Here is a 15,586-nt window from a genome sequence, read left to right as displayed (position 1 = left end):
CCAAGACATACACAATTAGCACGAGGAAAAGAGATTCATCTCAATTATAGAAATGTACATATATGACCTCCCACAAAACTTGATAGCATTATTTTGAAGCTTTTCATTTGGCTCCATTTACATCATAACATTTGATCTTTTTGAATCAATACATCTCATTTAGAAATCAATGCCTGAAATTTTTGATATTTCAATTTGACGAGCAAGTCTATGGCTTTTTGGGCATCATACAATTTTTTACAAAAGTCGCTTTCCCTTTTTCCTAGTCAAATACTAGTATGTGCGAAGGCTTTTGCAGCTCATTATCTCTTTTCATTTTGAGATTTACATTTGTTGAGCTTTCTTAAACAAAAATAAAAGAGTGGGAAGATATATAGGCACAAATTTATAAAAGTCTCAAGATCAACAAAAACATTGGCTAATCATTTATGACAAGTTTGAAGATCTATTTACAACAGTCACATAGATGTCAAGATGTCTCCCACAATGATATGAGTGTATAAAGAACAAGCTATGCTCTTAAATGAACAAAGCCATTAATACAAAGGTACAAGGCACAAGGCATAAGGCAAAATATGCTTGCGACAAAACACAGCAATGCCGATCAAACTTTTGGATTTTCAACTTTTTATGTGTTTTTTGATTTTTGGCACCAAAAAAAAAAAAAAAAAGTAAAGATTGATCAAAAACAATGTAAAGAAATTCAAGGTGAAAAGCAAACAAAACAGAATTTTCAACACATGTTGGAAGAAAAAAATGCACAACTAAACATAGTTACAAAACATAGGAAGCATTAATGCATCGACATGCTGTAATGCTTATGCATGAGTACCCTTCTTCACCCACACGACACTTGCGTGTTTGGGGTAATATCCCTAGAGGATTGGGTACCATTGTTCTGAATTTCGAACCTTCTGGTGAAGCTTGTCAAGCAAGTAGTGAAAGCATCAATCATCTTCATCACATCCCTCATTCCGGGATTACTTTCTTGTCCTTTTGGTTGCTCAACAATCCAATTTCCTTTTCCATGTCTTGGTCCTCTCGACCTTTGACCGCTTGAATTTTTCAATGCTTGGAGCTTATGACAATTTGGTCTGGTGTGTCCTAAAATTCCACAGTGATGGTAGAAATGTTGAGTTCTGGGACCTCTTTGTGACTTTGGGAGAGATTTCCCATTACCCTTAGGTTTGACCACTGATTGATTAGGAGGCTTAGTAAAAAACCTTTGGTCAATTACGTTCCGCTTCTTTTCAGGCTTTACTTTCTCAACAATAGAAGTTTCTACCACTTGTTCCTTAGATTTCACAAATTTCATTTCCTTGGATACATTAGCAACCAAACTACTCTCTCCGGTGTATCCCAATCCGCTTTTGTTGGAAAAAGGTTTTTGATGAGGAAGCATTTCATCAAGATTCTTGGAGGTGACTCGCTCTATTTTAGCATCAGCTTGAACCACCTCAAGCTCAAGAAATTTTATCTCTGAATAGGCTTCGGTCAACTCTCCATTCAGCGTCTCGACTTTACACTTGGTCTTCTTGTATCGCACTAGAAGACTTCTATAATCTTCCTCTGCCCTCTTCATCCTTTTAATGGCTGTCTTAGCCACTCTTGCATATTCTCCTAACTTTTCAAGGAGGGAATTGTATGTTTCTTGCAATCCCACCGTTCTTTCATCATCCTCAATATCGGATTCTTCCACTACTCCCATTGATTCCACTTCAGTGTGCTCCTCAAGTTCTTCCACTAGCACACTCAAAACATCTGAAGATTCCTCATGAGCAATAGTCATGAATGCAGAGAAATTTCCCTCTTCATCACAGCTTTCATCTGAGTCTAAATTAGAGGAGTCTGAATCACTAAGAGTAGTGGCATACACCTTGCCCTTCCCTCTCAAATAATTGGGACACTTTTTCTTGACATGTCCATGTCCATTGCATTCAAAGCATGTGGTTCCTTGAAAGGATTGAGACTCCCTCCCATCTTTCCTCTTGAAATCCTTTTTCTCCTTTCTGAAAATTGGGAATTTTCCATTCTATCAATTTTCCATTCTTCTTGAACTTCAAGAATTTTTGGAAATTCTTTACAAGATATGCCACATCCTTCTCGACCTCATCCTCATTTGATGAGTTGTGAGTTTCCACCCTCTTATTGATCGTCTTTAGAGCAAGGGATTTGCTCCTTTTTTGCGATGGCAATGACAGCTCATAAGTTTGAAGTGAGCTAACTAATTCTTGAACTTTGATGTCATCAAGGTCCTTGCTCTCCTCAATAGCTGTAACCTTTGCATGAAAGCTCTCCGGTAATGATCGAAGGATTTTCCTCACTATCTTTGAGTCTTCCATCTTTTCACCCAAAATTGAACTCGCCGATAATCACCTCATTCAGCTTGCCATAGAGTGAGTCGAATGACTCGTCATCACTCATTTTCAGCTCTTCAAATTGAGTGGTCAGCATCTGCAGTTTAGTGTCCTTGACTTTCTTTGTTCCTTCATACATGGTCTCCAATATTTGCCATGCCTCCTTGGTAATTGTTACGTGAGAAATCCTGTGGAAACTCATCTGGAGAAACACCACAAAAGATAGTATTCAGTGCCTTGCTATTGTATTGGCTTCCTTAAGTGCCGCCTTATCCCATGTGGATTTAGCGGCCTTCGGCCTAGTCCATCCTACATCTACAGCATCCCAAACAATCTCATCAATTGAACACAAGAATGCCCTCATGTGGACTTTCCAAAAAGCATAGTTGCTTCCATCAAAGTATGGTGGAGCATTGAGAGATTGAGATCGATCCATCTCAAACGGGGTCAAGTATCGCACTTAGGTAATTAAACCATAGCAAGTGCACCCATTCTGATACCAATTGAATGTTCAAAAAGTATGTAAAACATCTATAAACAATTAGACCCCCAATTTACAAATTACCAACACAAGCTTATAATCAAACAATGTATGTGCGGAATATGAAAATAAGCTAAATCTGAATTGGTAAAACAATCTAAACCATAATTAATCACAACCACAACAGAAATTAATGGTAAAGATTAAGGGAAAAGAGATGCAAACACAAAGACAACACATCTATGCGTTATCGAAGAGGAAACTGAAGTCCTCGGCATAAAACCTCTTCGCCGCCCTTCAAGCGGTCAATAATCCACTAGAGAATGAAGTTGGGATACATGAACAGCAAAAGACCCTCCAAGACTAATCTACCTTGTGTACCTAAGCCCTCCAAGCTTCTACTCCAACGAGGTTACGCCGAATCGTTGTCTTCTTTAACTTATCGGATCCCGCTATAGCCCATAACATCAACCAATATCAATTGGTCCCTTCCTAACTGCTTCCCAAGCACCAAATAACCTTCTCACAGATATGGGTTTGGTGAGAAAAGGATTTGGCTAAAATATACCTCTCAAGGATGTAACAACGGAGAAGGTGAGAGCAGAGGAATTTTGGAGAATTAAACGATGAAGATTATGGATGAGTCAATCTTGTTTTTCTCTAGGGTTTCTCTCTCAAAATTCTCTCTAGAAGCTCTCTACAATACATGGGTATAAGGGGTATTTATACTAGTGTGTGTTTGGAATGCAAAAAGTCAGTTTTAGCCAAACAGGGAATTCTGGCAACTTGAGCTCATGACTGGAATGAGTCGCGAGTTTGAGTCGCGAGCTAACTGCCTAGCCAGCTAGAGGTTTTGTCCTATAGTACAACAGCTGGCGTGACCCTTCAGCTCCCCCTGCATGCTTCACACATGTGCCTTTTTGGCAACTCACCAGTCACGAGGTCTAGTCGCGAGCCCCTGCTTGAGTGCATACTCTTGAGCTTTTCTTTCACACTCTCTCACACACTACCCTTATATGATTCCCACCTAAATACAAGGGTTTCAAAATGCTGAATTACAAGCAAATTGGCATGGAATAAAGCCAACAAAATAATTGAATAAATTCAATCTTACACTTTCTTTTCGAAATCCCTCCAGAGATTGGCTGACTATGCAAATTGCAATACTTAGGATTGCATAACAACACACTTAGCGGAAAAATTCCAAGCAATTTATCTAGTTGCATCAACCTCAAAGGCCTTAATGTCAATTACAACTTTTTGACTGAAGAAATCCCTGCAATGCTTGGCACCTTGTCAAAGCTTTGGTTTTTTGCTATTTACTACAATTATCTAACAGGAAGTATCCCACCTTCTTTTGGAAATCTATCATTTCTAGAAGAGTTTTCTTTGACTTCTAATGACTTGGGTGGAACTATCCCAAACTCTTTTAGCAAATTAACCAAGCTTTTTTATTTTAATGTGCAAACAAATAGGTTGTTTGGCACAATTCCTCCCTCCATCTTCAATTTGTCTTCAATAATAGAATTTCATATAGGCAGCAACCAAATCCAAGGGCATCTTTCGTCAGACATAGGTATCACTCTACCAAATATCTATTTCTTTTCCATTTACCAAAACCAATTCATTGGATCTATCCCTGTGTCAATATCGAATGCCTCAAGTCTAGGTTTTCTTGATTTGAATGCAAATAAACTAAGTTGAAAAATTCCTTCTTTGGAGAAACTAAATAGAATGTCATTTTTTGTCATTACCTTTAACAATTTTGGAAATGGAGGGACAAATGACCCGAATTTTCTTTGTTCTTTGACAAATTCCACCTATCAGTTTCTATTGGCTATAAATGCTAATAACTTTGGGGGAGAGTTGCCCAAGTGCATTGGCAATTTATCAACTACTCTTATCAGATTATTTCTAGATAATAATAAAATATCTAGAATGATCCCTACTGAAATAGGAAATTTGATCAACGTGGAAAGGCTTGATATATGGAAAAACAAATTATCTGGAAATATCCCCTCTGAAATAGGAAAGCTTAAAAAATTACAATATTTGAGCTTATCTCAAAATAATTTTTCTGGGAACATTCCTATATCTCTTGGGAATTTAACTATCTTGACACACTTGTATTTATACAAGAATAATCTTCAAGGCAATATCCCTCTAAGTCTAAGCAAATGCCAAAATTTGTTTTCTTTGGATCTTGCTAATAACGATCTCAATGGTTCAATAGTCCCACAAGTCATTGGTCTCTCATTATCACCAGTTTTTCTAAGTTTGTCAGCCAACCAATTTATTGGAGTCCTTCCGATGGAAGTGGGATATTTTATAAATCTAGAAGAATTGGATATCTCTGAAAACATGTTGTCTAGGAAAATTCTAACAAGTCTTGGAAGTTGCATAAAGTTGGAATATTTATTCATGGGAAGAAATCTCTTCCAAGGGAACATTCCTCCATCTTTGGAATCACTAAGAGGTCTTCAATATCTAGATCTTTCTGAAAATAATTTGTCTGGACAAATTCCAAAAGTTTTGGAAGCCTTTGTCTACTTGAAATTTTTGAATCTATCTTACAACCATTTTGAGGGTGAAATACCAACAGACGGAGTTTTCAAGAATATAAGTGCAACTTCAGTTTAGGGAAACAGTAAGCTTTGTGGGGGCATACCTAAGTTTCAGCTTCCAAATTGCAAATACAAAAAACCTAAGTTGACTGTTACCTTGAAGTTAATAATCTCTATATTTTTTGGGCTTCTTGGAGTAACTTTAGTTTTGTCACTTCTATTTCTTTACTCTTTAAGAAAGAAAAGAAAAGAAAATAACTTAAGAGACTTCTCAAAAAATTTCTTTTAAAGCTATCTTACCAAAGTCTCTTAAATGCAACCAATGGATTTTCTTCAACCAATTTAATTGGTGTGGGTAGCTTTGGGTCCGTGTATAAAGGAATTCTTGATCATGGTGGACAAGTGAATACGGTTGCTATCAAGGTGCTCAACCCTTACTATCAAGGAGCTTCCAAAAGTTTCATAGCTGAGTGTGAGGCTCTACGAAATACTAGACATCGAAATGTAGTAAAGGTGCTTGCTTTATATATATCCCAAACACTTGATTTATATATATATATATATATATATATATATATATATATATATATATATATTCTTTAAATAGCTTAATCAAAATCAAAAAGTGTTTTCCAAAGTGAAATGAACTCTATTTTTAATTTGTTGATTTCTGCCGTTGAAGTTGTCGGCATCACAATAAATTGGTTTACATATTTTTACTCTATCAATGTCTCTATTCATGACATAGGGTTAAATTATTGTTAGTCTATATCTATCTATATATATCTAAAAGTTAAAGCATAGTATTTATTGTTGCTATACTCCTATTGAACCACATCAGTGACCGCATCATCTACTTATTTTCTATCTCTTATTTTCTCTTTCTAAACTTATTCTAAAAAGAAAAAAACTTTCCTTCTCCCTATTAGTCCACATTTACTATTACAAATTTACACTTCAACCTTTCACCTCCCTCTTTACCTCTTTGTCTCTCCACTACTCTCTACTTTATTGTTACACTTCATTTATCACTTTCACTTTCTTATATGTTGACTCTTTTTCTCCCGCATTTTATTTCATATAAATTCGATATCATTTCTCCCATTCAATCCATATTAATTTTCCTCACAAAAAAACTGTGAGAACTCTCTCTCTCTCTCTCTCTCTCTCTCTCTCTTGTGGATTCTTGTTCTTTCTTATAATATATTCTGATTAAGGTTGATTTTTTATTTTTTTTTAAATGTGTTCAGGTATGGTTTTTTTTTTTTTTTTTAATTTCCCATTTCAAAGTCTTCTCTCTCCCTGTTATAGTTTTGGTTGAATTTTGATTTGGGTTAATACAGAGTTTTTCTGGAAATAGAAATTTGAGTTTATGTCAAAACATAATTTACATGACTATGAATTTGAATATGCCTACCAATTTTTTGAGTAATAAAATATTATAAAGTTTATCTTTTATTCATTTTGTTTCATTTTAATTTTGGTAAAGATAACATTATAATTTTGTGATGAATTTTTATTATAATGATAATCTCATTATTCCTCAAGAGATGAGAAATTTGAATAATAAATTTGAAACTTATACAATTTAGTTGTATATCAAATATAACACACTACGACAGAGATTAGAAAAATATAGTTCACCTTAAAAAAATATGAATCAAACATACAAGATATAATAGTATGATATATTTGTACTTTGTACAGATAAAAAGATTTTAAAAAAAATATTTGTAGAAATCTTTTATAAAAAAAAAAAAAAAAAACTTAAAATAGTTGTTACTTTTTATAAATTACACTCCATTACATAATGTTATATATTCTCACGCATCGCGTGGGATTATGACTAGTTATACTTAATTATTGACACAACCATTTGAATGTTACAAAAGTAACCGATTTGTTAGAGGATTTTGCATGTTAATAATCTATATATATATTAGAATTTGAAATTAGAATCCAATTTTACACCATATATCTAAATTTATGTAGGAACCACATTATAATTATCCACTTAAGTTTGTGTCATGTGTCCTCCAAAGTTTTTTAATTTTTGTGTCAAGTGAGTTAATGAGTGCAAAATACTAAGAATCTAATATTAATGAATTACAAAAAAAATTTCTAAAAAAAGCAATCATATATACTCAATAAAAATCACCACAAGTTCTATCTTATTAAAAATTAAAAAAAAAATCATATATAGTATTAAATTTAAATAAGAATTTTAACATGTGACTAATTGCGTTTACTTTTAAAAAATAATAATTTGACTAATTATTTATATTTTTATAATAAAAAGTGTGCTTAATTTTAAATGCATTTATGCGTTTGCATGGGTTACATACTAGTTTAGTAAACTCTAATTAAATGATTACTAATTCCACAAATTCTAATTAGTTGGGATTTGTTAATCCTACAAATGGGCATTCATGCATCACGAATTTTCTTACTAGTAAAACATAAATGAAAGCTTAATTTATGCATTAAGTCATTAATAGATTTTCCTCCAAACAAGAGAAAATTTCCTCCAATTCACTATGTGATGGTTCATATGATCATCAACATGTAGTTTTAGTTATATGACCAGTTTAGTAATTATGTAACTAGTTTAAATAATGTAATGACTCAAGTGATTTAATGCACATATTTGTCCTATGAATTCCCACATAATAGTTTGGAGGAGATTCTTTTTACTACACTTTGAGGAAAATTCCTTAAAGTATTGATAATGGTTTTTTTGTTTTTAATATTCTACAAAATGCCTCATTCAGCATATCGTCATTATTTAAAACACAAAGCTTATTATTCTAATATATTGAAATTATCTTTCATCACCACAGGTGCACAAGAATAATGACTTATTATGAAGGTTATCATCATGATAAGGTAAGTTTATGACATATAACATTGGAGCAAATAATCAATCTTGTAGCTTGTCCATAGTCATAGCTATCATGTTTTTTTTTTTTTTTTCCTTTTCCCTCCTATATTAAGAATTTCGTAGCCAATGCCATGCGCAATATATATTTGAATGATGAAATTTATTAAGAAGACAAGGGGGGTTTGGGAGTTGGGACCATCATTGCTAATTAGGGCCCAACAAACAGATTGGGGAAGAGCAGCCAGAGATGGAGGTTGACCCGTCTAGTTACAAAATAGGGCCTATTGGGCTACACAGTGGGTTACTAAGTTATCAAACTACAGAGTTGAAAATCGTGTTTTTCACTCTACAATTATCATTTTGACCCACTGGGCCTTTGAATAGTGTGTAAGTCAAAGTCAAGGGTGTACATGGGTTGGGTTATGGCTTTTTTCAACCCAACCCACCATAATAGGTGAAAAAAATCAAATCCAACACAACTCACGTAAATTGAGTTGGACCCATGAATTGGACAGATTTTCTTTAATTGCTATTATAAATATTAAATTGAGAATTAGAACAACACTACAACAAATAAGAACAAATTTATAATCAAATAATCATGAATATAACGTCAAACCAACACAAATTATATGAGGAGAATTTAGGATTTGGGTTTTATTTAGGAAGATGGGTAAAAAGTAAATAACAAAATTGTATAATATATTTTTAAAATTATATATATATATATATATATATATATATATATATATATTAAATACAAGTGTGTCGGGTTAGATTAGATGGATTTGTAAATCTTAAAATCCCAACCCAATCCGACCCACTATAGTATTTTACCCAACCCAACCCACCAACCTCTATAAACTAACCCAACCCAACGGGTTGGTTAGATCAAAGTCGGTTTTGGCAGGTTGGTGGGTTAGTTACACACCCCTAATCAGACAATAATTAATCTTAAAACTAACCAACCATTTTTTTTTTAATGAAACTTACAGAATTGGATAAAAGTAATTTGCAACTTTTTTAGTAGGTTCATTCTCGTGATGTTTCAGTTTTTCCATTTGTGGGCTGAGTCCACAGCCACAATTGCTTATCGTTAATGCAGGCCCAATGAGCCAATATAAGATCCAATAAAATCCCTGAATTTTAAAGTATTTGTGGGATTTTCCCTATTTTTAGAATAATTTCTTGCCTAACAAGAATAGGGTTTTTTTTTTTTTTTTTTAATAAAAAGTGTTTCATGTTCACCTTAGGTTTCTTTAATGATTTCTTTTAAAAGGCAAAGTAAGGATTTTCCCCATCTACATACTTTCTTGCATTTCCATATATGTAAATGGTCAAAGTTTTTATACAACCCAATTTGTAGAAATTCCTATAAACAAGATTAGGTGACACAATAAAAAACTGACAAGTATCTTTGGTCATGTGAGAAATGAGTTTTCAAACCCAAACAAACCTTCTCCTTCCACCTTTTTCTTTAACTGCCGTTTACCCAAGAATAATAATATAAATAAAAGAGGAATTGGAGCATAAACAGGGAATTATCAAAACATATATATATATATATATATATATATATATATATATATATATAAGAAAAAAACACTTCCAAGTGCAAGGTTAATTTTCAAAATTTGATTGCAACTACATCTTGGTAAATCAAAGCATAATAATATTACATTTACTTTTCTTTAATTGTTAAAGTGTTTAGCTTTTTTTATTTTTTACTCCACATTATTAACCAAAAAAGGGGGGAAATTTTTTGATGTTTTGTAGGGTTTGGAGCTAATGCTTTAACATATGATTACACAGCCAGCATTGAGCTAGGTAAGCTTCTTGCAATTAATTTTTATTATTCTATACTGTAAATTGATTAATGAATGTGAGGATATATATATATATATATATATATATATATGTATTATATGAAATCTTTAAAATAAAAAAAAAAAAAAATCTTCTTTATTCACAACCTCAGTGTTTGGCAAATCCTCCTAAACCTCAATATAGTGGAGGAATTATCAAAAACACTAAGTTGAATCATGGCTTGAGAGGATGGTCTACATTTAGGAATGTAAAAATTGAACAAAGCGTATCAGAAGGCGAAAAATACATTGTCGCTCATAATAGAAATTAGCCAACAGATAGCATCTCTCAGAAGCTTTATTTTAGAAAGGACAAGCTCTACACATTCTCTGGTAAATTATCTTTTTCACATTGATTTTGAAATTTCCCAAACACTTGTTACCATCAATACAAATTTGCATCAATTAACTTTGCCAACATTTTCTTGCTTTAACATAGTTTTGAAGGCTTCTCTAGTAACATTGCTTCTCACCTTCACAAATCTTTTTGCAATTTCACTAATCTGCTTAGTTTACTGCAGCTTAATCCAAGTCAGTGATGGAGATTTACTATTAAGTGCTGTTTTCAAAACAACTACTGGGCAAGGGCGGCGTTAAGTGATGTTCAAGGGGTTCAAATGAACCCCCTGACTTGAAAATAAAAATATTATATAAAAAAATATTTTTTTATTAGCTTATTTTACTTTAAAAAATATTTTTGAACACTTTAACTTAAATTTTGCACACCCTAATCGCAAATAAGTCTAACTCAAAACTAAATAATAACATAGGCCAACCCAATCCAAAACTAAAACAACACAGATTAGCCCATCCTAAAACCAAATAATAGCACAGATCATATAGATCTCTCTCTCATGAATCTCATTTCATCTCAGTTAATTATCTGACTATCTTGATATCTTCAACTCTAATAATAAAGAGTGAATATTTGTGAGTGTCTATTTTATTATAAATTTATATTATATGTGTGAGTGTGTTTAATACTAATTATGAACATTTTTCAAATAATTTTTTTGTATGAATTGTGATGTGTGCGAATGTGAGCATGAATAGTATAAACATGATATAACTTTATATAATTTAATTTTTAGGAAATACAGAGGGTTTGTAATGATTCAAAATATTAAAACTTGTAGAAATAAATTGTTTTTTTATATATATATTTTATATGCAAGATAGAAATTCTACTTTAACCTAATCTAAGTGTAAAGATAGTTCACTCCTAGAGACTTGATCCCGGCCCTTACCCTCCACATCTCACAAGCACTTATACTTGTGGAGTACTATCGTACTAAGAGTGTGTGGTGGTGTAGAAAGAAATTGTACAACCTTATGTATTTGCGTTTTTTTTTTTTTTTGTTAGTAACTTGATATAGTCAAGTTTTATTTTAATTAAAATTTTTTTTGAACTTATATTCCTTAATGAACCCTCTGGATAAAATTTCTAAAGCCGCCGGGTGAAAACTTGTTGGTTCTGTTTTTGTGAAGTCAAAGTGCTGGTCCATGTTCTAGGGTGGACTCACTGTAAATGCATCAGGGCCAGCTGAGCTCTATTTTGAGGTGCTTTTCACTCCTTTTTTTTTGGTGTGCCTATTATGTGTTTTTCCTTCTATACTACAATGATGCTGATCCATCTTTGATAAGAATTTAAAATTGACTCCCTCCTTCCCTATATAGGTTCCCTTTTAAGGCCATGCCTAAACTAGTCTCGTTATCATGTTAAAACTTGGATTATTATTATAAAAAAAAAAGTAATATTAGGAATACAAAATTTTTCACAAATTTTAGGAATAAAAGTATGCCAACTCATTCATTGTTGAAAAAAAAAATTGAAAAATTTTGTTCCCCTAAACCTATTGATTCTAAAATATCTTGGAAAAATTTTAGTTTCAAGAAATAAAGAACTAAATAAAAATAAAAAATAAAAAAATGGGATAACTCAGAAGTCAGAGCCATCTAAATGCAAATTTAATTTAGTTTTCAGCATTTGATTGTAATTTGACTATATTAAGAAAAAATTAAATTAAATAGAGGGTAAGGCTGTCCATTTAATCCTAACTTTTCAATTCAATGCTAGAGTCCCATGTTTATTTTTTGTTAGCTTCTCCAAGCATCTAACATTTGCGGTAATCTTTTCAGAGCAAGAATGCGTCGGTGGAGAAATGGGCAAATAGCATCTCATTGCAACCTTTCACCCAAAAGCAGTGGAAGTCCCATCAAGATAAAAGTATTGAGAAGGCAAATGTAAAACAATAACTGTTTCAAAAGGTTTCACTTTCTGTAGTCACTAATGTATATAATATAACAAATTAGTTAGAACAATGTAACAACAAATGTGAATGGAAAATTATGTATTAGTAAATTAAGACTCTTCAATTTTCGTAGGCACGTAAGAGAAACGTGAGAGTCCGTGCAGTTGATGAACAAGGCAACCCCTTACCTAACGCAAAAATCTCATTTATAGAGATAGATCTAAGTTTCTCATTTGGCACTGCCATAAATAAAAACATCCTCACCAATACAGCATACCAAAATTGGTTCATCTCAAGGTTCACAGTCACAGTATTTGAGGATGAAATGAAATGGTATATCAATGAACCCTCCCCTGGCCAAGAGGACTACACAGACGCTGATTTGTTGATTGAGTTTGCAAAACAAAAATCTATATCAGTTCGAGGCCACACTGTTTTGTGGGCACAGTCCGACAGGATAAAAGATTGGGTTTCTGCACTTTCACCAATTGATCTTGCTGTGGATGTAAATAAAAGGATCAATTCCATTATGTCAAGGTACAAAGGCCAGGTTATTGCATTGGATGTTGTGAATGAAAATGTACGTGCACTTCTCAACTTTCGAAGATAAGCTCGGACCAAATGCCTCGGCAACCTTTTACAATGCTGCTCAACGGATTGATGGAACAAGTACCTTGTTTTTGATTGAGTATAATACCATAGAGGATAGCAACGACCCTTTATCAACGCCGGCTAAGTACGTAGAGAAGCTGAAACAGATCCAAAGCTTCCCTGGAAACAATAATATGTTACTAGGAATTGGGCTTGAGGCCCATTTCAACAATCCTCCAGACATTGCTTACGTGAGATCTTCTATCGATACTCTTGCTTCCACAGGATTGCCCATATGGATTACAGAACTTGATATTGCACGGGGCCTTGGTCAACAGGTAATTAAAAAACTCAAGAGGCAAAAGTATATATGCACTCTTCTTCCTTTCTTTTTCTACTTTTTTTTATTTTTTATTTATTTTTAACAAAGTTTAGCTTCAAAAATAGTTGTAACCTAAGATTACAAATATTACTTAATAAAATAAATATTACTGCATAATTTGAAAATCTAACCGTTGAATTACATATTCTTTACACTCTTAATACACATGTCAAATTTTATATCAATTGAATATTATTTACTATATAATTTATAAACTTATATATTATGCATAATTTTAAACTACAAAAATTTGCTATTTAAATAATTTATTGATGACGTAGCTATTAATATTTAATTTTCTAGAAATTTTACAAATATAGAGTATATAAGAAGAAGATGTAATCCAATGATAGATTTGTCAAAATTCACCTCAAATAAATATATATAAGTAAGGTTGTAGTCTTATGCTATAACCAATTTTGTAACTAAATTTTGTTATTTTTTTTCTTTTTTCAAAATACCATTTGAGTATAATTAAGAGCAAAGATATTTGACTTTTTTTACAAAATCTATAAAACTTCGCCACAAATTTTTGAAGCCTTATAATTTTTCAAGTTAATATTCCAATACATACATTTTAATTGATGAGTTTAACTTCTAATCAAGATTTCCTATAGAATTTCATATATTTACATTCTCCATTAAAATTTTGCCACATCATATTTTGAAAAGGTAATTTCATAGAAATATTAAATATAATTATAATAAATATCCATTTGATATAATTATAAATATCCATTTTATATTAAAATTTTAAGATATATACTAAAAATTTAATATATATATATATATATATATATATAAGAAAAAAAAAACACTAGCTGCCTCTCTCAAGTATCAAATAAAGTTTGTATCACAATATCAGTAAATCACCTTCACGGTCTCACTCATATTCATGGCGTTTAGCGGCTTTAGCCTCTCTCAACTCACTGTGTCACACCACACGCTCCCACTCATCAAGACCTAGCCGCCACACCTTGCCACACTGCCACCACCAAGTACCGATCTCACCGCCTCTCTCTCCATCTCTCACCGTCAATCTCTCCAATCTATCAGATTCTCACAATCTCTTGACTTCAGGTTTATTTCTTTAAGTCTCACACACCCACTCCTTTCTCTTTTTTGATTACTATGTTCTGTTTGTTATTTTTGTTTTTGAGTGTGTGTGTCGGTAGGAAGAGGAAGAGGTGAGAAATGCGGAATTTTTGAGAAATATAGCAGCCCTAAACCGGTTAAATTGCACTTTGAACACCGCACCACACTGCATCTATAACTGCAAAATTGCGGTTTGGTGCGGTTATAGTTTTGACCAAATTGCACCACAAAATACGGTGCTAAAAATAATCCAAAAAAGCACTGAACCGTACTGCAAACACCCCTACAAAGACTTATCCATCTCCATGTTGCACCAAGTCTTTGGCTAAAATACAGATAACTTTCAACTCTTTCTGATTCGATATACTTCACTTGCAATAGCTTCCCACAATAATAAGTTGGACCAGGTGCATTTGAAAATGGGGCATCACTAAAAAGCAAACTGCTCATGTAGGTCCCTGTTTTTTTAGGTTTCCTTCCAAGTTTGAATTGACTACATTGTTAGTTATAGACTCATTTTAGCCTTTCGGTTAAACTTTTTGAAGCTTGATGCGTAAATTTACCATCAAGCATATAAATCATACAACAAGCATTTGGTATTTCAAATTAAATATTAAAAATTCAAAAGAGTATTTAATAGTACGTCAAAATTTTGAAACCTAGAATTTGCTCAATTACCACTATATTGAAATTTCCATGTCCAAAATTAATTTTTCCTTCTTTTTTGAAACCCAAAATTAAAATAGTAATATCAGCCACACTTATTTGAACATTTTTGGTTAATTACTCTCCTCTTCCTTGAGGTTTGGAAGAATAACACTCTACCCCAAACTTGCAGGAAAAAAAAAAAAAAAAACACTTTCCTCTCTTGAAGTTTGAAGGAATTAACACTCCTCCCCTTTCTGTTTATATTAGCAATAAAATATTCTAAATTTCTATAAGAAATTCTTTACAAAAGTTTAACCATGGTTAGTAAAAAAATAACTAATTAATTTAGAAAAAAAAATGCAAAATTTATCAAACACCAAAACGCTTGCAACGGCAAATCTCTTCATAACCCGATAAAAAAAATGGAAGCAAAATTCATACTTAGTATTTTAAAATATACTTTAATTAAA

General features: G+C 32.5%; 1 pseudogene; it reads left to right on the top strand.

Moving 5' to 3' along the window:
• Positions 1-4,572: 4,572 nt before the first annotated feature.
• LOC142616813 (endo-1,4-beta-xylanase 5-like) lies at positions 4,573-14,797 on the top strand (annotated as a pseudogene).
• The last annotated feature ends 789 nt before the right edge of the window (positions 14,798-15,586 follow it).

Source organism: Castanea sativa, chromosome 11 (assembly GCF_040712315.1).
Source record: "Castanea sativa cultivar Marrone di Chiusa Pesio chromosome 11, ASM4071231v1".
Taxonomy (NCBI): Eukaryota; Viridiplantae; Streptophyta; class Magnoliopsida; order Fagales; family Fagaceae; genus Castanea; species Castanea sativa.
The sequence above is the reverse complement of the archived record's forward strand: the minus strand, read 5'-3'. Positions and strand labels throughout refer to the sequence as shown.